This window comes from Prenolepis imparis, unplaced genomic scaffold (assembly GCF_030444845.1).
Source record: "Prenolepis imparis isolate NDT839.2.m4 unplaced genomic scaffold, iyPreImpa1.0 SCAF_9, whole genome shotgun sequence".
Classification (NCBI taxonomy): domain Eukaryota; kingdom Metazoa; phylum Arthropoda; class Insecta; order Hymenoptera; family Formicidae; genus Prenolepis; species Prenolepis imparis.
The window spans coordinates 5868919-5895352 of NW_028141167.1; the positions used below are offsets into that span (position 1 = coordinate 5868919).

The 26434-nt window shown below is 37.7% G+C and overlaps 1 protein-coding gene, 1 long non-coding RNA gene and 1 pseudogene across 6 annotated transcripts in view; 2 read left to right on the plus strand and 1 right to left on the minus strand.

Annotated features, from left to right (window-relative positions):
• LOC145940315 (opioid-binding protein/cell adhesion molecule homolog) overlaps window positions 1–26434 on the minus strand; it is a 240318-nt gene that overhangs the window by 122299 nt on the left and 91585 nt on the right. The gene's annotated exons all lie outside the window — the stretch shown is intronic.
• Window positions 1–26434, plus strand: part of LOC145940323 (uncharacterized) — a 211373-nt gene that overhangs the window by 27633 nt on the left and 157306 nt on the right. The window lies entirely within an intron of this gene.
• On the plus strand, window positions 7143–8301 carry LOC145941090 (maternal protein exuperantia-like; annotated as a pseudogene).

A 26434-nucleotide genomic window follows, 5' to 3' on the forward strand; every position in this document is an offset into this window, starting at 1 on the left:
TATAAATATAAATTTGCCGCATATTTTGATGTTAAATGCATATAGCATAATAACGGCGTAACGTATAAATGTGAAATATCGCGTATCGAGATTCCTTCTATCGACAGTATCATCACCGTGAAACGATATTACCGTGCGATAATTAAAAATCGTTCGTTTACCAATGGCTACATTAAAGAGTATAAGTATATTCCCGCACGTGTGTGCCGATCTCTGTTTATGACAGGAAATCCGATTGCCGCGCGCACTCGATCGCAGCATCGTCGTCGAAAATCTTTCATCCTATTTCAGGACCATTGCTCTCTTCGACCTACTGTGTAATTTCTTCTAGGGGTTGATATAGATCCGCCTTTTCTTTGCACTGTCTGCGCGTATAAATTTGCTGGACACATTCTCGACGGCCATTGGAGGAATCGCTTCCTGTTTCCTAATATACTCCGCATCAAGTTAAGGAGAATGAACACATTGATAACTTCGCTAAGAGGCATCTCCCGAACGGAGATTGCCACCACTTACACCCGTTCTAGCTAAATCATCAATCGTCTCCGTTACTGTATTATAACATCGGAAATAAATATCGCCCGCGATATCTCCGATTCTTGTATTTCAACCAACTCTCGATACAATCAAACTGCAATCTCGAGTAAGATATTTTTTTTATTTGCTTTCATAATATTTATCTTACTATTCTGATATAAATTGAGAACATCGTTTCTTGCGCTGAAGAAAACTGTGTTTACAAAAGTATGTATTTTACTCTGATAATAACAATATCGATTTTCAAATACATGTTCGTTGTTGGTTTAATATTCATTATTACGATACGCGCGATTTATATTACACTTGAACTCGCGAGTAATAATAATTCAAAGACAAACTCAGTTTGCATGATCATCTAACTGAGAATTATTATATAATCTTTGCCTTCTGAAGTGCATTAGCGTCAGCAGTCGCTCTAGTTGCAGCAATGTGCTCTGTCACGTATAACGCAAAGTTCAGGTATCCCCTGTCTGGCGATGCCTAAAGGCTACGATAATTTTATGGCTCATTTGCATAATGCCGTCGGCCAGTCACGTGAATCACTTTGATAAGCCCAATAGTAATGGTTTACGCTCTCTCTACCGTAGTTCGTCTGTTCGATTGTACCGGGATCTCTCTGCGGGGAGTTTCGATTTACTGCTCGACCGTGCCAACCGCAATTCAATTTTTCGGCATTTGCTACGATATAAGGTATAGAATATAGACAAAGAACATCCCAGAGGCATCGCGAACATTCCTATATATATTCGGCGGCAAAGGAAATTAAAATTGCATTCTCATTATTAAAAATGCGATTATAAGACAGATACTCGGATAACAAAATCTTGAAAAGACATCACAAAATTATTTAAAGAATATTTTAATCTTTCAAACGTTCTTTCAATGTCTTCGACAGTTTTGGACTTTTTTTACATTATTCCAATAGCGTCGATATCGAGATATTGAATAAATCACGCACTACGAAATATTAATTCAATTAAATAAAGCTGCTATTTTTGCCGTTTACAAAGTACCACCATCACTAAGCATCGGGTCTGTAAATTCAGTTTAATGCTTTCGAGAAATGATATATATTCACCGGGTGCACACAAAAGTTTAGTCACGCCGACTCACGTGGAGTTTAATAACGCGCGTGCAATTAATTTTAACGCTCTCTCGTTTAAAGGTGATGTGAGACGACTGATGCCACGGTGTGTAAATCCACGATATGCGGTCGCCTCCGGCAGATAGGTATATAATAACATCGATTACAACTTCAATAGAACATCGCGACGTTCTTGCGGTATCTCCTCCACTACCCTCTTCTCCTTCCCTCCCTCGCGACGAACTCGAGTTTGGCAAATTGGCTTCCCGACTTACAATCAACCGCATTCCGCAAACGTGTTACACATCCGCTCGATATCTATAATTCTCGGTCACGATGCTCGTCAAGAAGGATATCGGACTATCGATGCGGTCGGACAACATTATGTGCAATTACCTATATTGCGCGAATCGATCGTTATAGAAGAAATTTGAGTAATATCGTCGAAATTAACCGAACGAAGTCATTTATGAAATTAATTCTCTTGTCTGCCCGTCCTGTCTATTTCATCAATTTATGTGGCAGCATTGCAGCAAGTAAAAAACTAAAATAAATTACGGGAATCGCGGGATGGAAATAATTGTCTGCAGATTGATGTAAATTTCGTGCATTGATATAAAAGAGCAATTTATATTTCTACGTCTCTCATTGTGCGATGAATTGTCATCCCTTTCATTTCAACGTGATAAATATTACCTGCTTTTCCGCCGCCTTTCTCAATGGAGAAATATCTCTTTCGAATAAATTCTAATTATACCGATATTTTTAAAATACGTTTTATTATAAATAAAACCGTAACTTTTCTATAGTTTCTATATGACGATTTATAATACTCTGCGAATAAATAAATTAAGGCAAAGCTTTAAAGCGATCCAGAATTAAGTACAGAATTGCAACAATATTTTCCAAGAATCGTTACAATTAAGTAACGGCGTATATGTATATTATAGTTGTGTAATTAACCTCCGTTCAATAGCGGGGCAGAAATCGCAATAAAATCGGAAAATACACACAGGCGAGTCAACGCGCGAAGTTAGAATCAGTCGACTACTCGCAAATGACCTGTCGCTTAAAAATTCAATTTTCCGTGACGTTTGTAAGAAAGTTCACGCTCCTCGGTGAAATTTCCAGACACCTCTTTCCTCGATCCTCGAGGCCAGAGGTAGCATACGATGAAAGTCATCCGAAAGGGCGAGAGAAACGCCGCCGGGAAATGAAGGAAATTTGTTCTACTAATTCGAGCGATGTTTATTTTCCCTAAGCTAACAGCTAGCAGAAGACGCGTTAATTACAAAGCATGTCTAATTCGATTTATAGTTTTTCGGGATTCAACGGTGTCGCGCAAAGTTTTCTACTTACATGCAAATGCACCATGAAGCTATCTATTTACTTGGGATTTAACAAGCTCGAAAATTTATCTCAATATTTAATTTTGGTCCATAGACATAAAATATGTAAATTAATTAATTCTAAACAGATGGCTAGAAAAAAATCAGTATTCTTAATTTCTCTACAACGTAAATAAATTCTCGACAACGTAAATAAAGTAAAATATATATTTTCTCTTAATATCCGAAAGAAATTTCTATCAAAATGCAATTTTACGATACAGGAAAATACCGTAAACAGAATTTCCGTATAACGGAAAGACTGTGTTGTATGTAACATTATAGCCCCATATTATTCATCATTCCTGGACGTAGCAAAATTTCAGGTAATAACTTATATACAGCTCACTCGCGAAGCGTGTTTATGACGAACGAGTGAATTTCCGTTACATGTCCAACACGACAACCGATCGATATCTTCTTTAAGGAATATTCTAAATATCAAATTTTGCTATTTGAAAAAACTTTGAACCATTTGCAAGAAAAATATCGAATAATTGAAGTAAATCGTGATGCGTTAATTATTTGATGAAATTGCAAAAACACAACTTGGTGTCAGAATAATTTGATGCTCTTGATCTCAACAGTCAAATCGTTTCGTTGCTCCTACTGACTGTTCTCGATTTAATGCAATTCAGAATACATACAGTGAATTATGAATAATTCGGTATGTCGATAGAGCACCCTGAAATTATTGGCAGACTGCCTTTCGCTGAACGATCTCGAGCGAGCTTGCTTAAAGCGCTTATTTATTCATGAGTCTATTCATTGAAAATCATCTCAATAATGGCCCGAGGTATTTAAGAATATTTGCATCATGAACGGCTACTCCTCTCTCATTTTATAATTATATTATGGACGAATGACATTTAGAATATTTTATCATCTAGAATGTTACGTTAACGCGATTTTTTTTATCAATATTTTCTTCTCTCTCTTTCTAGAGAGAAGAAGAGCACAACTATATCTGATAACCGCAAGCTCAACTTGGATTATAAATAACTGGCCAATAACTTCTTTGGGTTGGAATGGATTAACTTATCGGCCAACTAAACTGCGAGATATTATTAAACGTCAAAATTAATTATCGAAGTCTACGAAAAATATTCTAAAGAACAAACTTGTGCTTTCTATCGGAATAAAAAACGTATCGCGTTAAATCTGTTAATTGTTAATATAAACTACATCGTATAAAAACCGCCGATTGTTCGTGGCTCATTAAATCGCAATATCCCGTCGAAAAGTTAGATCTCCCTACAATATTTTACTCGTAATATACATTTCAATATAATCACGTTCATGTGAATATGTGTAAGAAGACAATATGTCGTGTCGGTGTGGCCTACTTTACACATTTGCGTTTTGTTCGAATGAGCGATAGTGTCGTTGCCCCGCTTTAAATTTATTTGAGCCAGCAAGAAATAATAAAAAAATATTCGTTAAACCATTCGACTAAATTACACTCACAGAATTCTATTCAGATGCTTGAAACATGTTTATATTCATATCTAATTATTGAAATTCTGGCTTTAAATTCTGATTATCGATGTAATCATCTACTTCATTCAACCACTAAATTCTGCTGTGAATTACTGAATACACATTGATAATAATTTATAATCTGTATAATTCATATATAATTCAAAATAGCGCTTTAAAATTAAATATTAATTATATAATGATATGATATGCCTTTTATTTTCTATATTATAATGTTTTATTCTCAAAAGACGATATTTTTAAAATTTATATATTTCTATATAAATTTATTAATATAATAATCTATGTGGGGGGCCCCACATTTAGAAATTTATATTATTTAATTGTTTTCTTCGCGAATATATACGCATCTCTTGTGTAAATAAAAGCGAAGACATTGTAGCAAGTTGATAATACTAGATTATCCGTTCGTTCGTTCAACGATCACGCTATCGACTATATACAGTATTAATTTCTGTGCTACAATGGTTTTAGCTTCTTAATCATTGGTTGCCCGGTCCAGTATCCTTTGAAGTTTGCTTGTTACATCAGCTTGGATAATATAACCTGCCGCCTAGTGTTATGAGGTTATCGCCATTGCTGAGATCAGTGATAGTATCAAACGAGAAACGTCGACACGGAGAAAAAAAAATGTAAAGCAATAGCATCAGAAGAAGCTTCCAATGCAACAATAAAAACAATAGTTAATGTGAAAGCAGAACTCTTAGAAAATTTTAAAATTAAATTATGATTTAATAACATAGTTTATCACTGGTCTTTCGTCTCTCTGGTCTATGGTCTCCGATTTCTAGTTCTATGATCTATAATATGGTCTCTGGTCTATGGTCTCAAGTTTTTGGTCTATGATTTCTGGTCTATGGCCTCTGACATCTGTGGTTTCTTATAATTTTATATTTTATGGTCTCTGGTTTCATATTAAGCTGCCCCACATTTCAAAATTTATATTATTTAATTGTTTTCTTTGCAATATATATATATATACGAATCTTGTGAATTTTACTTTACTGAACTGCACTTTATTTTATATATACATATATATATATGTATATATATAAAGTGCAGTTCAGTAAAGTGAAATTCACAAGGCTCGGATTTACACTCGGAGTTTTATGTCGCGAGCGGACGAGAAGTTCCTTATTAAAACGAACTCATTACGAACTCGGTCGGAAAATTACTGAGCGCGGTTGAGGATATTCGAATAATTTTTATTGGGTCCTATCCGGTTCGCTCAATTAATAATTCAATTTCCTTTATAGCGCGATCTCTCTGACTCGTTTTTCATTGATTTCGTTGATATGTTTAAAACCATCGCGATTTGTCTATTATTTCTCTCTCCTTTTATCCGTTCATGCACGTTTCCCTCGTTATACCAGACTCTTGCAACACGATGTTGAATTTGTTTTAATTAATTTGCTCTGTCATACTGTGTGTACGAATGGACGATCGGACGGGCGAAAATCCTGCGTGTATAGCGAGAAGCGTGCGTTTGATATGCGTGTTAAGCGAGCCGCTGTTATCAACCAAACGGCCAGCAAAAAGAGATCAGTCGCAGCTATATCGCGTAGCAAATTTAATTTTTTTCGCGTGTGCGCCCCTTTGGTTTATTTTACACGATGCCTACGTGCGTTGTTTGTTATACACAAATGTTAGGTATTGCCGCGATATACTGTTGTGTTTGCTCTATTGCTTTTCCAGTATGTCGCATCGCATTGCGCGACGCGACGTGTCCGTTGACTGGAAGTGATTAAAAAAAATTCCCGCGTCATGATTTTTTTTTTTCATGGCCTATATCGTCTATAAATATATCCGCTCTATATGACTGGCTATAGGCGACGGTATTTTCAGCATCAACGCGTTTCTGACTATCGATATAATAAAGCCGACTAACCGGTAAAAAGAGATCAAAGTCACAATAGGCATTCTTTTTTATTTTTCATGACATAACTTGAAAAGAAAAGAAGTGATATATAATAAAGTAATAACACACACATAAAAACAAAGGCTCTAAGATTGTCAACAAAATAAATTTAAATTAAGCTAATAAGAGCCGAATGCGAATATAATTGAAAATTCGACAAAGGCACAAAAATCGACAATTTATATCGTTATTTGAATTTTTCAACGTCCGGAGAATTGTAAGATTTCTTGAATTAAGATTAATTCTGCGTTAAGAAATTAACGCAGAAAAGTTTCAATAGCTTCTCAAGATATTCAACGCGTTTTCCGCTATAATCTGAATATACATATAATATCAACAAAATAAATCGAGCTAATAAGAGTCGAACGCGAGGTGACGATAAAGGAATATTAAATCTTTTTTTCTTTTCTTTTGTTAGAAAAGAAATTTATTGATTGTTTATTGATAGAAATAAATTTATTGATTACACATTTCAGCTCCGTTTTCGGGCCATCCTCAATATTAACACCAATTAACACCAATTAAACCAAACTGCAAGAAATTTGAAAAAGATTGTCAAAATCTATGTAAAAAATTTATTATCTAAAATTAGTTATCTGTTAACAATTACGCTGAAAAAAGTATCGTTCGCGCGATAAGCAATTTCGCGCAACTGATAATAAGTGGCGATTCGCTCACGTAAGAAACAAATCGGAAAGTGATTCCATGAACGATGGTGTTCTCAACAATGACAGAAGTGAATCCGATAAAAAAATCGTATGGCATAATAGGCATCGCACCAGGTGATTATCGCCTGGTCGGCTGGGACATCACTGGCAAGAAAGTCATCGATGAAATCTGCCAAATAGCCGTGTATACCCCTAATCTACTCCACTTACTCCCAGTACGTGATGCCATACAAGGATCTCAATCCGACTGTCATAAAGCGACATATCATGAAGGTCGTAACCAACGGCAAATTTCGCGCGCTCAGGAATAGCAAGACCAATCAAGGTAATCAAATCCAAGAGCAAAGTGTCTGCGCTGACGGATTTCTCTTGAGCTGGCTTAAGCTTATCAAAGGAAATGCCGTGGACGGTGTAATTTTGGTTTATCACGAACCGCGCAAGGTGTTCATCCCCACGATCCTACTCGTTGAAGAAGTACGATCTTCTCGATCGGTTCAAACAGACGGTCAAGGGATTCGCGAATAGTTTCAACATCGCCAAAAAGAAATGCGCGAACATGGCGCGTATCTATTCCCTTCGCACCTTGTCACGCACGTTGCTGAAGAAGGAAATGAATCTGGGCAATGCGCAAGATAGAGCATTGCTGGCGTTGCAAATAGCGCAATACTTGTACTCGATTGAAAACGTTAAGGCCGAAGATGCAAACGAGAGCGGGGACAGCGATGCAGCTATGAAAAAAGCGATCGAGTTTGTTCGAGAACACAACGAATTGAAGATGGTATTCGAACGCAGAACTGCGGCCGATATTCAGTGCTCTGTTTCGCATGAATCGTCGCGAATGTCAACACGCTAGTTCTCTCCGGCGATTGCTTGCCGAAGCCATGTACTCAGAGCTACAGGATGTCTAGACTAACGCAAAGAAAGATGGTTTAGAGCATTCGATGAAAGAAAAACTGCCTACGGTCGACGAGAAAAAAATAGATCTGATGATTATCCTCAAACGTCACTTCGATCCGGAGAAGAAGCCGAAGAGCAGAGCGCCGGAAAAGAAGGGTATCAAATCGAAGAACGAGAAGAAGATAAATAAAGATAAACAAGAACGGGCCCGACACCACCACGTCCGGTTCCCCCATCAAAATGAACGGTGACGGCATCGAGATTAAAATGGAGGAGTGCGCTTTTTTAATGCAAGAATGCGCCTAACACATTTAACGATGCTGACTTCTTTTACGCGCTGCAAAGCCATTATGTCTTCATTGTTCGTTGTACTTCGGACGGAGCGAACGTGTACTCCAACACATTTACATATTTTTGTATCATATTTATTTTATTAATATTATATATTATTATATTTATTTTATTGATATTATATATTCGGGTTATAGCGGAAAACGCGTTGAACTTTTCTGCGTTTAGAAATTTGAGAAATCTTACAACTCTCCGAATGCTGAAAAATTCAAATAACAATATAATTGTGCCTTTGTCGAACTTTCAATTATATTCGCGATTTAGATTTATTTGATTCATTTCGCTAAGGAAGTGATGTCGCGAAAACGACGACACGGGATACATTTGCGGTTAGTGACTTGCTGTCAGATTCCGGAGAAACGATTGCGGCGTGAAAAAGTGCGCGGCGGTTAGCACGCGGTCGATATACGCAGTCTTGACAGGTTTCGATGGAAACGGAAACACAGATAGCCTGCCTCTTTACGGAAATGAAGCAATCGCCGAGAGCCGGCGCGGCGGTCTTATTGCCCTCCCAGATAGTCGTAACGCCAGAATGCCATTGACGCCTCTTCTCTCCATCACGCGAAATAAGCTCGAACTTTCAACCGGGAATAGAAATTTATGCGCCAGAACGGAGGTACGTAAACCTCTCGGCTGACCAATAAAAACTACGTATCTCGCAGTATTTCAGGAAAATGTAACGAGAGCAAAGCACCGCGAAAGATACGATGTGCACGTAGGAATTCGCACGTTCGACAGATTTACTTATCGGACAGAATTGATTTAATCGTATTTTTATCAGTTTAACGATGATACGGATTTTCAATTAGTAAACACGTCGATTATTTCGCGAAGAGGCGAAAGTTGTCCGACACTGCTGTTCTTTCCATTAAACTGAAATCGCCGGCGATTTGCGTGCACAAACAAGGGATTACCATTCGTATTCATTGAAACGAGGTCGCGGATCTTTCACTCTTTTTCTGTTTCTTTCTCTCCCTCTTACTAGTTCTTCTGCCACTTATTCATAGAATATGTAAAGAGCCATGCGCACAAATGACCTCCTCTCGGGAATTAATGAATAGACAAAGAGAATCGCGAGCCATAGGTGGGTCACGTAACGGGGATAAAATTTTTCTTCGATTGATCCTGAGGAAAATCTCTGCAATTTTCGCAACGACACCGTTCGACGAGCCGATCACCCTGACATGTAATGCATTCACCGCACTGCAGCGAGCGTTTCCTTTAATTTTTTTTTTCTCTCTCGCCGCACTATGACGGGGATAAAAAGAGAGTCGAAGCGAGGAGAGCGACCAACCGAGAATGTGGGAAGATAAAGAGGAAACTTTTCGAAGCACTTGAAATACTTGGCGCTTCGGAATTCACTGATCTCTCCGCGCGACGAGGTAAATCTGTCGACTTAAAAGAATCTTTCATCCTTCGCTATTCTCCACCTCTGTCCGACTGGAGTTTAATCAAGATTTACTCAGAGTATTCGAACATCTCGCATATGGAAAAAATGCTCACTTCGGTATTTTTTTCGCATTTTATTCAGAGATTATTTTTTAATGTTAAATTTATAAATCTATTACATCTTCATTAAGCTGATAAAAATACGATCTTCATTTTCCATCTTGCCTATTCTTGAAATTTGTTGTCATATATAATTTAAAAATTATGTATATTTTAAATTATACTTATAAATGAGATGCTTATTGGTTCAATTTTTGCAAATTTTGTTACTTTAGATTTTCCAAAAGTCGTCTTTATCTAATCTTTATTTTTCTCTGATATTTATTACTTATAATTAGAGAAATAAAATTGGAGAAAAATAATAAACTTTTTGGTTTAATTTGGTTTGGTTTTTTTGATTTGGTTTGATTTCGCATCGTGTTTAAAATTAAGCATTAGAAAATTGCAAATAATATTCAATCATAATTTTAAAGACGCGAGTCGTTTATCTGGCAGCTCTGTAATATATAAAAGAGATTTATATCTCGCGAGACACACGGACAATATTCTCAATAAAATCAGATTTATCTAGTTCAGCACGTGAACCATTCATCCATCGTGTTGGCCGTCTAATGCGAGACGTACGTCTAGAATTCTAGACATGTTTAATCGATTGTCGCTTTAGGGAAGTCGCGCTGTATGTGATGTATCGATCAAATGTCTCTCCAGGATACAGCCGGACGTAGATACGTGCATAGATATATTCGCATGCAGATGATGTGTCTAATAAGTTGGTCGACGACGATTTAGAAGGAACTTTCCTTGCGGAATGTCGTCGTTATTACCGGTTGCGTCGTAAAGGCGGCCGTAATGTCTATCCAGTGGACACAATGGGCCATAGTCGCGCGCGTTTACCGCTAAACGCGCGGCCATTCTCTTCTAAGTTTTAGTGCCACATTTGGAAACGTCCGTGGGCCGATCGTAAATAAAAACTCAGACTCCAGGTGAGAACGTGTTCACGACGTGACAATCTAAATGCCCTGCGTCGCGGCGATGAAATATCATCGCGCCTTATGTCCGCGCGAAAAATTTTCTGTATTACGAGCCGTATAACTTTTGTTTTGCGTCTCACAAAATTTCAATAACATCGTCTTCGCCGGATTCAAAACGCGTAGTTCAGATCCATAACTATTTATTCTAATCGGTACCCACACAATATTTCAACGACAATGAATCATTCATTTATTATATCTTGATTTTATTAATTAAGTATTAAAAGTGAAAATTTATTAAATATCAAATTAATTCTTTGAACAGTTATAAATCTATAATCACATTAATTAATTCTAAATTAATTAACTAAAATATCCGCTTTGTTTCAAGCAGTATTTTGATTAAGAAATTTATTAAATTTTAATAAAGCTTATACGATTATTTTTTGATGTGAAAAAATAATGTTTATCCTCTAATAAAAATATAGATTAAACCATTTCGCTCTTTATCCAGCGAGACAGTTCAACGATAAGTATCGCGGATACAAATGCCAGATGCAAAAACGACGACGGCGCGTGGTGCATTATTATCGGAAAAGGAACAAAGAGCCTGCGACTGCATGATCCTTTGTCTCTGTTATCGAAGCACGTCGCTCCATGCAATCGGTGTTTATCAAGCAAACACGCGCATTATTGTACGCGCGGGTTTCACGAATGTTATTAAATTCGCGGACAGTGTTGGCACGGGAAATTCACGCAAGAAATTTCGTCGGATCGATTGTGTGCTTCGCTCGGAGTGGGTGTTAGTACCAAGTTAAAAGAGCCAACCTCGTATCTCGGACACGACAGAATCATTAAAGCTCTAACCCTGTTGGAGCTGATGGACACAACGTTGTTACGCGCTAAATTATATAAACTTTATATTTTCGTCACTGCTCTCTCTCTGTCTCTTCGCTGAAAGTATATATGTACATCGCGCAAAGTTTTATTGCCAAGCTGTAAAGTATTCTGAGGTGTGTGTGTATGTGTGAGAAGGCGCACACTTCATATATATACTTCAATTTTATTATACGTAGACTGCAATAAGGTGAAACATATAGGAAGTCATTCCTTCGTTCGTACGTACACTTTCTTATCTTTCCCTCCCTCTTTGCGCGCGAAAGGGGCAACAGACATTTTGCACTTTCTCTCTAGCCCCGGCGAGAAACCATCCTCCCCTCGCGTTGCCGCCCGATATACGCGCGTATATAAGAATTTCTTTTCCTATTGGGAACCGTTCTGCTTGATATACGACTCGGCTAATGCAATAGATAAGACGGTGCATTTGTCATTGACGCTTTATGGCGATCGTCTTTCGCGTTTGGTCGACTCCTTTCTTCTTCCGCTATCGTCAACATCATTCCTGCGTTTTTCGCGACATTCCTTCAAAATATGTATCTTTCTTTCTTACCCTTGCACTCTCTCGCGACTGAATAAATACGACGCGATCGTCGTTTCGATCGATCGAAGATCACTCAAATTAACAAGTTCATTCATTAGTGAAGTCAATTTGTTTCTCGGCAGAGTCCGATGTCGAAGGAGGCGCGGTTCCCCTTTATCGCTATCCAGGTATAAAATTTGAGGGAAATTATTATTGAAATTCGTTCAAGTGAGGACGTCCTGTCGTTCGAATTCGACGGATGCTTTAAAATGGAAATTTTACCGATCCTCTATTTCTTTCACTCAACCTGGCTTTGGGTTTTCGCTGATATCACTCCGGATCGCATCGAAGGACCGCCGAGGCCACAATCTCACGAAAATACGAAAAAGTTAATACTTCTTTGAGTTAAATAAACATTTGTTTAATTTAACCGAAGCGATCGATGGCCGCGAGTTACCCCGCAAGTATTAAAAGCTTGTAATAAAATAGAGAATATAAAGTTTATAATTTTAATTGGAGTTTGTCAAACTATAACAGCGGAAAATGTGTATATGTGTGTTACGAGATGTGATATAAGATAATTAAAAATTTATTATTATTTTTGTCATTATATAATATGTGACTTCTCGAATTTTGACGCGATGAATACTTATGTATATTCAAATGCTTTATTATTTACTTAGATTACTTGGAGTATTTTCTATTTAATGAAAACGTGCGACAAAATTTACATGAAATGGCGACGTTCTAGCGTCGACGAAATTGGTTTCATCAGCAACATCGTGTTGACAGGAAGATAGTAATAAAATTATTCTAAGTGTAGTTATAGTCTGTACAGGAGCAATAAAGATTAAAGAGAGGATCGATATACTTCGAACTAAGACCTGCAGTAGCACGAAATCAATTTACATTTTCGCCACAGAGTATCGCTTAAAATAAATTTGCATTTCTGATTCGTGCGACCTCCGATCCTCTATTCTCATCTAAAAGTATAATTTTTCCTGAAATATTAAATTCTTGGAATACACATTTTTGCTCGCGGAATAGCGAACGCGGATGCCTTTATCGTATTATGGTAATACTTATATTCCACTATACCAACTTTTCTCTACATGTTGTCCCACGGTGAAACATGTCGCGACTGCAAAAAAAATGTATTTTTTTCCTCCCCGACCACACGATATACGCTTATCGATCTTATCAAGTGCTCGACGTGTATAACATCGCGCACGCTTGAAATAGAAATTAATAACTACGTGGGAAAACAAATCTCGCTCCAGCGGCTTTGATTTCCACGCAAAATATTTTATTTAGCAAATGGAACATCGTGTTTTGTATTTAAATATTTTGATAATGCTAGGGGTTCTCTCTCTCTCTCTCTCTCTCTCTCTCTCTCTCTCTCTCTCTCTCTCGCACAATATTACGTAAACGTTTCCGCGCAAATTGAACGACGACATCATACACGCTATCTCACAACTGAGCGAGATTTCACCGACGATCCCGTCGTCGGTTCCGCAGCTTCCTCCGCGAGATGAAAATCTTAGTCGTCGATGCAACGCACCGTTTGTCTCCTAACGCACATACATCGCTAGAATCTTGAGATTTCCCATAGTTCCTCGTTAAGATAACGATCCGCGCGCATACGTTCTCATAATCGAACAGCCGTAAAAATAGGTTAAGCGATATTTATTGTTATTATTTAGTCGCGTAATATATTCAGATCTACCGGTCGCGTCTTTCTCTCTCTCTCCGAGGGGGGAGCATCATCGAGAAAACGTGAAAACACGCGCACACACGAGCTCCCGACATTCAATACGAAGAAAGAGATTCGGCAGAAGTGGATACGGCTACTTACGAGCCGGCACATTTGGGCAAATTTATCGTCCGACCAACGCCCTGACCCCCGGTCTCATTCGTCCGGACATTTATGTTATCTGACCGTGGCATGAGAAACCCCGAGGACCCGATTTCTTGACCGCCCGCGTAAATGGTAGTCTTCTTCTTTTAGGGACCAACCTGGTCCAGGGGTTAAGATCGCTCGTTATCGGTCAGTTTCCGCACACAATGTGTACCGCTGCGAACGATATTAACCTAAAGCCCGGTTGTGTTATCCGTTTCCGAGATTTAACGCGGACCGACAGAGAAATATACTTATATTATTAGAACGATGATTGGGAGTCCGATAGATTGCAGCTTTGTCGGCGGGAAAACTGACAATGCCGTTTATGCGGTGTCATCGACGAAACGTCGCGTCGCCCCGCTATTCTCTCGCGAAGATGAAGGTAGACATTAAGAGCGCAGATGTTATCCGGTGATTGATTCTGCTGCTCGAATAGCAGGCGGATCGAGGAGTGTGTCTCGCTGGAGATATCGTGATCGTTTGACGGGCGTCTCTTTACGATTCTTTTCTACATGCAATGTCGGTTTATTCGAATAATCGATCGTTAAATAAATCGCCGAGAGACTTGCTTAATTTTCTTTAATCAATTAGCACTCTATTATCGGGAGGAGGACATTGAAAACGTCGCTGTTTAACCCTATCTATCAATCTATTTTTTTCTTAAGAATTGATTCTTTAATATGTTTTCATATTGACATTCCGATTTTCAATTTAATCTCTCGATATTAATAAATAATAAAATTCCATTGCGTAATCGAGAATTTTCTTAAACGGGGGCAATAGAAATTCCTCTCTTCAAGATTAATATAATACAGAAAGCTAGGTCGCGCGCGAACGATATTCGCGAAAAAGGGTAAGTCACAATGGTGGAAGATACGAAGCGCGCTAAGAAAACGAGGTCGATCCTCTGCGACGATATTGTTCGAATTGATGAAGGGCGATCTAGGTTGTTCTCTTAAGGTACGCTTTGTGCAGCCCTCAACAGGAGAATGTTGTCAGATCGGTGGCAATTAATGCGCTTCATAGCGGTCGATTTCTCGCCGTTGTATGGCATATTCCGATCCTCCCCACTCACCGGTGCTATTTAGAGCGGAAGTACACGGGCGATATCGTGTTGCTGGATCAAACGACAAAGTATCTTCCTTTTCCGTCACGTCGACGCGCACAGGTAAACTCGCGCCTGAATAGAGTTATATGTATCGTCGTTCCAGGCTCTCTCTCTATCTCTCTCTCGGCGCGAGGATTTATAAAGTAGACACGCTCGCGGAAATATGCGCGCGGGGCAAAATCTCCTCTTACGCTCAGACAAAAGTTTCCTTGCCCTAGATATTCAATTTCTGCGGAAACTCCTCTATGTTAAGAGAGAATTGCTCTTGCGCGCTCGGAGGATTCTGGATCCTACAGGTAACGTCGGGCCCGAGTGCGCGCTAGTAGTACCAAAAAAATCTATCTTCTTGATTTATCGCTAGCATCCGTGTGTCGATTACGCCTCTTGCAGAGAATTTACTCGCGTCGCCCGTGCCAAGAATACCGCAGCAAAAAAAATAAATAGATAGTGGACTTTTCGAGGTCAAATTTTTTTTTAAGCGCGGCGGAAATATATTATTTAATGCAATTCTTTATATATTCAAAAAAACATTAAAAGTAATAGAAATATACGATAATGAAACAAAAATATATTTTGAAAATTTTCCAACTTGTTTTATTGTTTTTTTTTCTTGAAATTTCGTAAGATAGAAGCGGATTCGATACTTTAAAAACAAAGAATTCTCTTATTGTTAGATAGACAAGTGATTTTAAACCGGCGTTCAAAATTCATTTTTCTCGATATCTGCTTTCGAAATATATTCGCGAGGAAATGATACTTTAGACGTCTTATGAAACATACACACGAAAAGAAATTCGCTGCAATCGAGATTCCACAGCGAGGTTTCGCATAAGGCGGATCGACTGCAGCGAGATCGATTGAACCGTAGCCTAAAGATGCGCGGTCAAATGCGAAGCATATTTATTGATAAAGTTATGATCGGGCTCGGCACCAGCCGCGTATTTTCATAAAACCGGGACGCTCGTAACGGGTGGCACATGGAGCCGAGCCGTTTCTTCTATCTCGGTCGTCGATGAGGACGAAAAATGAATCGCGCGCGTGCAAGATACTTAATCGTGCATTATGTTTTTCTTGCTTAAATCGCGCAAAAATTTTTAGGACAAAAATATCACGGTCTCATTTTGGTTAAATTAATGTATTGTATAATAAAAACTTTCATTATAATAATTAATAAAGTTGAAACATATATATAATTCGCGCCTAGCACATGTACAGATTAATAAACTCAAAACCCGCAAATTTTTTGACCACATATAATCACGTATAATAAATTTATCTTCTATGGATTTTGTTGTAATTCTTTCTTATTATTCTTATTAGTAACAATATCTTGCGTTGAAGGTTTAAGAGTCCTTTCGATTGTCAGTTGGCGATTTTGTATTTTAATATTTTTTTGTTTAATTTGGTTTAAATTAAAAATATATATTTAAAAATATTTTTTGGTTTGATTTGGTTTTTTGATTTGATTTGGTTTAGCATCGTGTTTAAAATTAAGCATTAGAAAATAACATTTAATCATAATTTTAAAGACGAGTCATTTATCTCGCAGCTCTATAATATAAAAGAGATTTATCTCGCGAGATACATGGACAATATTCTCAATATAAAATTATATTTATCTAGTTTAACACGTCCTTTTTCGCGTTTTCTCTTGTTTCATAGGTATAGCACTTAATTTTTTTGCAAATTCATCAATTGGCGATTTTTTCGCCAAAAAGGGAAAACATGAGAAAGTGGGAGGCTATAAAGAAGCAAGATTGAGATAGAGATAGAGAGAGAGAGAGCACGAGTGGGAGAAAGGGAGGAGGGAACGATTACTAAACTGTGCTCGTAAATAGTTTCTTTTTACCTTATCTAACATCTAACACCGAAGCATCTGTTCAATTTAGTCGCGCCACTCGCTTTTGAGAGATGTTGGCTGTGGGAGCTACTCATCTTCCAGACTTGACTTTACAACGAGATGTTTTCAACGACAGATACTCGATACGGTAGCGTTGACAAAACAGCTGACTCTGATGCTATTTTATCGTGTTCATTGTTTATAAACTGATATTAAACACTCTGTTTACTTTCAAAAATCAACTTATTATTGTGTGACTAAACTATAAATTCTAAGAACGAAGATTCTATTAAAAGAGAGCTTACTAAAAGTTTATCGAAAAATTAAGTTTTATTATTTGTATAATTTTAATTGTTTGTAATTCAAACACAATTGACATTTTCAGTATTATTCAGTATTAATTAAGTTAAGAAAAAAAATATGCGAGAGTTAATCGCGTGTCTCGTAATCGAAGTTTTCCGAGCTCTTCATATATGTGTGTACACTGGCGGATCCTTGGGGTGGGGGTGAGGGGGCTAACCCCCCCCTTGCAAATTAAAAGAAACAGTTTTGCTGAATTTGTTTAAAAAATATAAACAAAGAAAAACAAACATTAAAGAGCTATCGACGCCAGGATCCGCTAGTGTATATATATAAGTATACGATACACTGTAAATTACACTCATTACGCATTCAAGGAGTTAAGTATAGATTAAGTCAGACATAGGACGAAATGATGAGATAATTTCATTGCACGAAAATAATTAGGTGAAATTCTTTATATATCTATATAATATATATAATATATATTATATCTATATAATATCTATATAATATATATTATCCAACCCTCCAACCCTATTTATTATATATTATATATTATATATTAATATATATATTAATTATATATATTATATATATATATATATTTATATATATATAAAAGTATAAGATACACTGGAAATTATATTCATTTACGCATTCAAGGAGTTAAGTATAGATTAAGTCAGACATAGGACGAAATGATGATAATTTCGTTGCACGAAAATAATTAGGCGAAATTCTTTATATCTATATAATATATACAATATGTATGTATAAGATACATTGTAAATTATACTCATTACGCATTCAAGGAGTTAAGTATAGATTAAGTCAGACATAGGACGAATAATGAGATAATTTCGTTGCATGAAAATAATTAGGTGAGAAATTTTTTATATCTATATAATATATATATATATATACACTGGCGGATCCGGGGGGGGAGGGTTAAACCCCCCTCCCTTCTGCAAATTAAAAGAAACAATTTTGCTGAATTTGTTTAAAAAATATAAATAAAAAAAACAAACATTAAAGAGCAATCGTTGATCCTGGAATAAAAACTAATCATGAAACCAAAAATATTAAATAAAATAATTTATACGTTTTTAAATATTTTAGATATTTTAAGTTCGTTTGATTCGTTAAGTTTTAATGGCCTTATTTGAAATCACTCGCTTTTTGTTATTTTCAGATATGCGATTGCACCTTAGACTACTCTAATAAGAATAGAATAAAAATAGAATAAAAATAGATAAAGAGATCTGTGTGGAATAAATAGCACATCTTGATAGCACAAAATACATCATTGGTTTCTTAATCAACATACGAAGCTTAATTCGTCAACGAACATGTTTATTCGTAAACAGAGTAATACGTGAATGTCTGAATCGGTGTCGCGGTGAGTTCCGGCTCAGAAGTTTCCAATGCTCCATAACCGACAGAATGTTGTTCGGCCGACAGACATGTCCTAATTAAAGTACCTTTACGGCTATCGCTCGCTCCGCTCACCGACCGTATAGCGCTCGCGTACATCGTACACTAAGTGATTAGAGATAACGACTATCGCCGATGAATACCCGATACTCGCAAGACATCCGGCGATTTCGCATCGCCCCGTTGTTCCAAACGATCGATTTCGCCAAATTATTCCTTATAGTGACATATTTATTTATATAATGAATTTCCCTCCCTCTCTCTCTCTCTCTCTCTCTCTCTCTCTTTCTCTCTCTCTCTCTCTCTCTCTCTCTCTCTCTCTCTCTCTCTCTCTCTCTCTCTCTCTCTCTCTCTCTAAAAATTATTATATTTGGATCGTCAGTAATTTATAAAAAACGATTGAAAAAAATTAGTTATGTATTTTTGAAAAATTAAATAGAATCTATATTTTCTATAACATTGTATCACTCTCTGGCAAATATTGCATCTACGCTTGGATTGACTTTCTACGAGTTTTCTTAATTTCGCGTATACAGTTTATACCGGTTAAAGGAAACGCAGTTGGTCAGAAAATATTCCCTATAGAATTATATCGGTTGCGCACGGCTGAATGACTACACTTCCGGCAACAGCTCGCGTTTACGGGATGAAAGTTCTGCCCTACTCTCGTCTACTACCCTAGCTCTATCCGTCTCTCTCCTCTTTCTCTATCACTTCCGTATCGAGGATTGTATCGATGGGCCAGGTTCAATTCCCCGAAACTTCGGACACGATGAAGGAACGCGAATTATTTGTCGCCCTTCTTCGTTGGATAGGGTGCACGAGAGAAACACTACAATTGCAAAACTCTGCGATACCGTCAATGACGAGTGAGTTTCATGGTTGTATGATATTGGGGATGAGACGCGAAAGAGAAAAATGAAAAGGGAGAGAAGCTAGCTTGCATCTTATATCGCCTTGGTTCCAGTCCGGCTCGACCTCTTTTCCGCTTCGTTCTCGTCGACCGAAATGCTTCGAAGAGAAGAATGAGACCGAAAAATGAGAAGAAAAAAAAAACACGAGTTGAGATAAAAGACTTTTGGCACGGCATTTTATTGGCACAACTTCTCGAGAGATACGCATACGAGATAATTATAATTAATCAATAATCAACGTTATTTTTGTAAGGCAGCCGTGATTTCTTCTCTCGACTTAAAGTGATAGAATTCGGAGAAACTCGGGCAGAGGAGGCGACGGACTCATAAATTCCCAAGACCTGGTCATTCCACTCATCGTTTTCAACTCGCGCTTCCTGCCATTAGAGGAACAAATGAATTCCACCGGCGTAACGGCGGCATCCGTTTATCAGAAACAGATGTGGAACACCCCGGAAACATTCCTTCGCGATTTTGTAGGATGAATATTCATTCGAGCGAGCCCGTCGAGGGGCTCTGTATCTGTCTCTCCCCTGTCTGCCTATGTGCCTTAGAATCAATTAGAATGATACATGATTCGCGTGCGGTGGCCCCATTATGAATCGTTGCTCCAGCGTTGTCGGAAGGGCACAACCGCGGATTATAAATTTATCGAGTTATCGCCATTGCGGAAAGAGTGATTGCACGCGTGCGTGCAACCCTTTGCGCGCGTCTTACATTCCGACTCTCTGTCTTGTCTCTTTTGAAATATTAAAACGTTATAAAAAGAGGCAAAATAAATTCTTCTCTAATAAAGAAAATCGATTCAATTCTACGCTATAGCTTGGATTTTTTTTTCTATATCAAATGATACGTGAAAAGGAACGTGCGAACGCGATGGCATGCTTTAAGAATGTGCAATCGGATTCGCGGGTATTTTACGAGACTAACGTTTGCTCGGTAAATAAAATCGTATCTATCGGGGTGCAGCGAAATCCGTTGCGAATCCGCGCGACTTTCCTTTCGCTCCATTTTCCGCACTAGTCTCGCGGTACACTTTTATTTTTATTTTCACGTTACCGCGCCGAGTGTGCGCGAAAATCGTGCTCTGCGAGGAAAAAGGTGTGCTCGCCTGGTGTGCCAATTAGTCGCTGTCAAATAAAACTTTCACGAACGAAAAGGGCGAGGAAATCGGAGTGCGGAATCGCTATACAAAAAGCTATCATTACACATTTTAATACGTTTCCGCGCGTACAGATGTATCTTTTTTTTTCTTCCCTTCCCCCCGCGTGATGTATCGCTTTGTTAATAGCCAATTCAATCTGATTACGCGCTTGATATAGAGCCGGCGGTTTCCGAAATATAACCCGGCCGCGAACGCACACACTTTAATTGGTCGATGCGAAATGGAGGCGAATACGGTTAATCGGCGAACCGGCCGAAATTAGTCGCGGCCGCGGGGACATTGTGAAAATTGTGGAAATTCACGCGCGTCGTACATCACCGATGCGCACGACAATAAAGTACATTACGCATTTACGCGCGGCCACATTCCGCAATCGCCGCGACGATCCGCTGGGCGCGAAGCGAGCTATCGGGGATATTGCGAGTGCTTTTTGCTACTCTGTTCTCTCTCTCTCTCTCTCTCTCTCTCTCTCTCTCTCTCTCTCTCTCTCTCTCTCTCTCTCTCTCTTCTCTCACCGTTGGTAATCAGTTCAATTGTAATTGGAAATCGGCCAAATGAACTATAATGCGAGATCGAGTGTGCTTGCCATAATTTAAGTTGGACGCTCTAGATACGCTGGAGAGACTCAAAGACTAAGAATGATATTGCGAAAATTGTCAAATCGAAATTTTTATTTGAATTTATTTCACTCGATTTTGTTATTGTAAATTGACGTCGTCATAAGAGAGAGAACATGTTATCTATATATTTTACCGCAGCAAGTGAACTTTCGTAACATTCGCCAAATAGTTTAAACATACCATTTATATACATTCTATAAGAGCACCACGCGGCTGTATCGATTCCTATCACGTAAATTTAATTCCACGTTTGGTCAATTGACTTCCTCACTGGCCGTCACCGATGCGCGAACCGGAAACTTATTGCCCCGGTCCAGATATGCACGCGTGGATGCGCAACGGGGATAATGATTGAATCTCTCGGGGGAGAAGAAGGGTAGAGGAAAGGGATAGAGGAGTAGGGGAGATGAGTCGACGGGGGATCGACAGGGGCAGAGCGACCTTTATTGTCACCAGGTGCCTACGATATTGAACAACAGCGGCAATCTATCCGATCGAATATCCAACAAGCCCCGGCTCAATGGATAGTCGCAAGGGGACGATGAAGGAGAGGGAGAGGGATGGGGACGGGGGTGGGTGCACCCGCGATCAAAAGCCGCGCATGCAAGATTCTCCTCCCTTTGGATAACGGCATTAATTGAATCGCTATCGGACGTGCCGTGGTCTCGCGTTATTCTATTACCGAAGCAGCTATTGTCTTCCGTGGTTTATAGTCACCTCTTCCACCTCGCTGAACCCGAGCCTCTCTAACCCTCCTTTCCTCCCTCCCCTCGGCCTTCACTTCACACCTCGCACAATCTTCTCCCGCCATCGCATCGCCACCCCTTTGGTACTCTGGCCACGAGATACCACGCGCCCCAAAATTCACGCCCATCAGTTGGAACGATAGGAAGAGAGATAGGATTGATTTTTAATCAGACCGATTCACGAGCTCTTTTTATTTATTTTTTTTTTTTCAGTAGCCGGCTTTTCGCAAATAGCCATCGTATGAATATTAATAGTTGTCGTTTTAAATAATTGCTTAATGACGAATGTGTATTTTTTAATGATACCGCGTAGAAAAATTAATCTCTAAAATTTGCACAAGAATCGTATCATTAAAATAATCGCAAATACCGTGATATTTTTCTCCTTATTATACGTATATATTGTGTTTGTAAATTATCGCTTAATTATCGGTCCGTTTAGATAATTTATTTAGAAAATGCGTTTTATTCGTAAAATATTTTTGTTAAATTTTTTCCGTCATGGAAAACATTATGCGCATACATATAAAGTGGCCCACCGAAAACGAAACAGACATGTTTTTAGAGTGAAATTAACCCCTTTTTGGGGGTTAAAGTTAGGTGAACGAAAATAGCCAATTAATATGTCCCCCTTGACAACAAAGTTGACCTGTCCGAGCGTTTTTTGACCAAATAGTTAAATGTCAAAAAATATGTCTGTTACGTTTTCGGTGGGCCAGTCTCTGTATGTATATTTGCTTAATGTTAACGTTCTCTGTTTAATGTCCGAGTTAATCTCTATGTGTGAGAAATGCACGCCGATATTACATTCAAACATTACGCGAACTGTTGCCTCGCCAATGATAATCGAATTATTTAATTGATCGAGTATATACAATTATATGCTATAATTAATTTAGTTGACTAATTAATTTAGTAATATCTTTAAATGTTTGAACACAAATAGCTTGCATGCTGCATATTAGTTTACATTAGTTCATCGCTATGCATCTGGAATGAATCTAACAGACTATTCCTAGATATTAAATAACTTCGTATTCTGCATTTGTCGCTATTATCTCCGCTAATTAATTAATAATATCTTGCGTATCGCGAAAGTGAGGCGACAAAAGCAATCGATCGATTGCTAAATAACGGATTTATCACTTCTGTTAATGTTTAATTATAATTGGATACGATTTTAGATATTTTAGACATATATTTAGTCTTTGCTTTTTTAAAGAGACTCATTTCTAAAGGAAATCGTTCTCGATTAAATTTCTTCGCGCGCAACTATAAAGCCAATTTTCCGTCCCATGTTACTCTTGAAAATTTCGTATCAGCCGCAAACATTATCTCCGAATATTCGTTAATTGATCCACGAAGCTGCCTGCACACCGATAATAGAATATCCAACTCGTTGTGGCGGCAATGAGACCGCGGCAAATGAGTTTGCCCAACTTAACCGGCGTATGGATTGCCAATTTGTGACAGGAAATCCGGTCCTTAGCGTAAACGTAAGCCCTCGAACACATGACGTAAACGCCGTAGATATATGTAACGTTGGCGCGTCCCCGTTAAAGTCCCCGTTAAATTTCCAAACGGTAAGGCACGTGCGCGCGCATTATCTCCTCACAGTATTGAATGGTGACATTTCGCGGCAAGGACGGTCGGGAGCTAAGAGGATTGCGGGACACCATGAACCTCTACCGACTGTCATAAGCACCTCGTCTCGCCCACTACTATCTAATCGCCGTAAACGTATTATTAATAGAAACTCTATATAATGTATACACACACACACTAGCGGATCCTGACGTCAATAATGGGGGGGAGGGGGTTAGAGGATTTTAATATTTAATTATTAGATCACACATCATCTATCAGTTAGGTCTATTATTATTCTTACTGCTCGAGTGCAGATTAAATCTGAGAACATTATCACGCGACGTGGTATTTCAGGTAACGCCGTCACTTTGTGTCGTATGCGCCGTGTTTCCGAACACGAAATCGTCGTCGACTTGGCCGATAATAAAATTCGCGATTTGCAAACTAAACACGCCACGGCAGACAATGCACGTGCGGAATGTATTATATTTTCTCGACGCGCTCTTTTTTGTTTCTTTTTTTTTCTCTCTCTTTTTCCAACGCGACGTGCGCCTCGTTGGTCCCTCCCCTTTCCCCTTGTATAAAATGTTAATATTTATTCTGCCACTAGGAATTCTTTCTTATCCGTAAAGTAGATCGTAACTTCAGTAAACTTTATATTGCAAGCACGTCCGGCGTTCGACGATGTATTTCTTTCGTTGAGCGCGCAAGCTAAGAGTCCGCGTTCCAGGCTGGCCTTTTGCGGGATCCGCGTATTGTTTCCCCCATTATTCTTTGCAAATTGATTGCAAATTACTCGGCGCCCTTTAGCGCTCACAGATTTCGACAACATCGAGTGCGAACATCGTTGTGAAAGTAGATTGGCTGCGAAAGCTATACGCTAACAAATCATACAGGACTATTGCTCTGTTATATACATGCAAAGTTACTTTATTTCGAGTATCGGCAATCGTTCTAAAGTTAGTAAAGAGTTTTTCATAATACACATACACATTTCTCACTCGCGTCGATACTAATCGATGAACAAGTGTCAGCTCGATGCAAGAAAAATTTTCTAAATTAATTTGATATCGTTATTTTTTATCACAATCGACAAATATATAATAATAATTTTAATGGAAATCCATTAAAAATAAATGAAGAGAAAAATTATTAGATATTATAATTGATAAACGATATTCTAGAGAATTAATGTAATTCTTTAGCAAAATGAAAAGAATTATAAATTATCTAATTTTTTGTAATTAATATACAAATAATATATATTTTCTTAAAAATTGACGAGTCCAATTATAATTATTAATTATTTCTTACAAAATATGCAAACATATTGAAATTAATCTCATATCCTATATATGAACATAGTAAAGAATTAAATATATTCTTCGTGCAGAATTACATTTTATATGAGAGGAAAGAATTTATATAATTCATGCTATATAGTTATAACTATACTCGTTTATTAAATAATTAAAGAAACCCTCGAACTCCTTTGTCTCTGACTTTCAAAAGATCAAATCGAATGGTAATTGTATAATCGTATATGATTCATTTAATTCCATAGATAGCAGTCATCTCTCGAACAATGGTGATAATTCTAAAAGAAATCCTGCCACGTTACTTTATTCATCAAACGAGTCCAATTTTAGTCATCTTTATTCTGGTGATAAATCAAAGTTTTACAGCTATTATATCTGCTGCGTGTCAATGACTTTTTTTCTTTAAATTTTCCTTCTACACGTTCCGCGAAAAATAAATTTTAGTCAGATCAGCAATTTACTCACGTGACGTGAATACTTAAAGGTATTATCTTTATCCCGAGTTAAGAAGGCGCTTAATCTTGTCCCATTAGCTAATTACTGGCGGCCAAAGAAATTCCGGTTTTACTTTGAACATTCTTGATTAAAATGTCCGTCAGACTTTGCACTGTAAAGTCTTAAAAATGCATTCTGAACGAGATGTGCTGAATACCAAAGTGATGCTATTTTCATTTTTTGTTTTAAACGATAGAGAATTCTTTCTAAAATTTATGTACATTTTTAAAAATTTGACGGAAAATAAAATTGATTTCGTAAAATAATAAAAATACAGCATTGCTTGAATTTGATGTTTCAGTTTGCCCTGAAGCAATTTTTTTTGTTACAACTATTTGTTTAAATTAAAATCAAAAATTGTAAAATTATTAAAATAGTAAAAGATCTTGATAATTTATAAATTTCTATGAAATAATACAACAGCTTTATTGAAATGTTGTGTTAATATACTTTTGCTAATAGATAATTCTGCTATAACAAGATTTAGCTCGCTAAATCTTCGTTAAAATCTAAACTTGATATCTGCAAGACATTCTGCAAATTTGAAGAAAAATCAGCTTAACTCGAATCAAATCAATTTTGCACACACAAAAAATGTAGACATTCTCATTATTCTCATTAAGCCGCTTTCTCAGATGTGTTCTCGAGAATATACGTATTTTAATGATATTTCAAATTAATTAGTCTACTTTATGTATGTTTCTTCGCGCGATTCTTTACGCTTTTCAATTTCAACGTGACACAAAACATTCATGAATATAAAGTATAGAGAGTAATATATACTCGCGCTTAAAGTTCACCGATTGATAAAAAATAA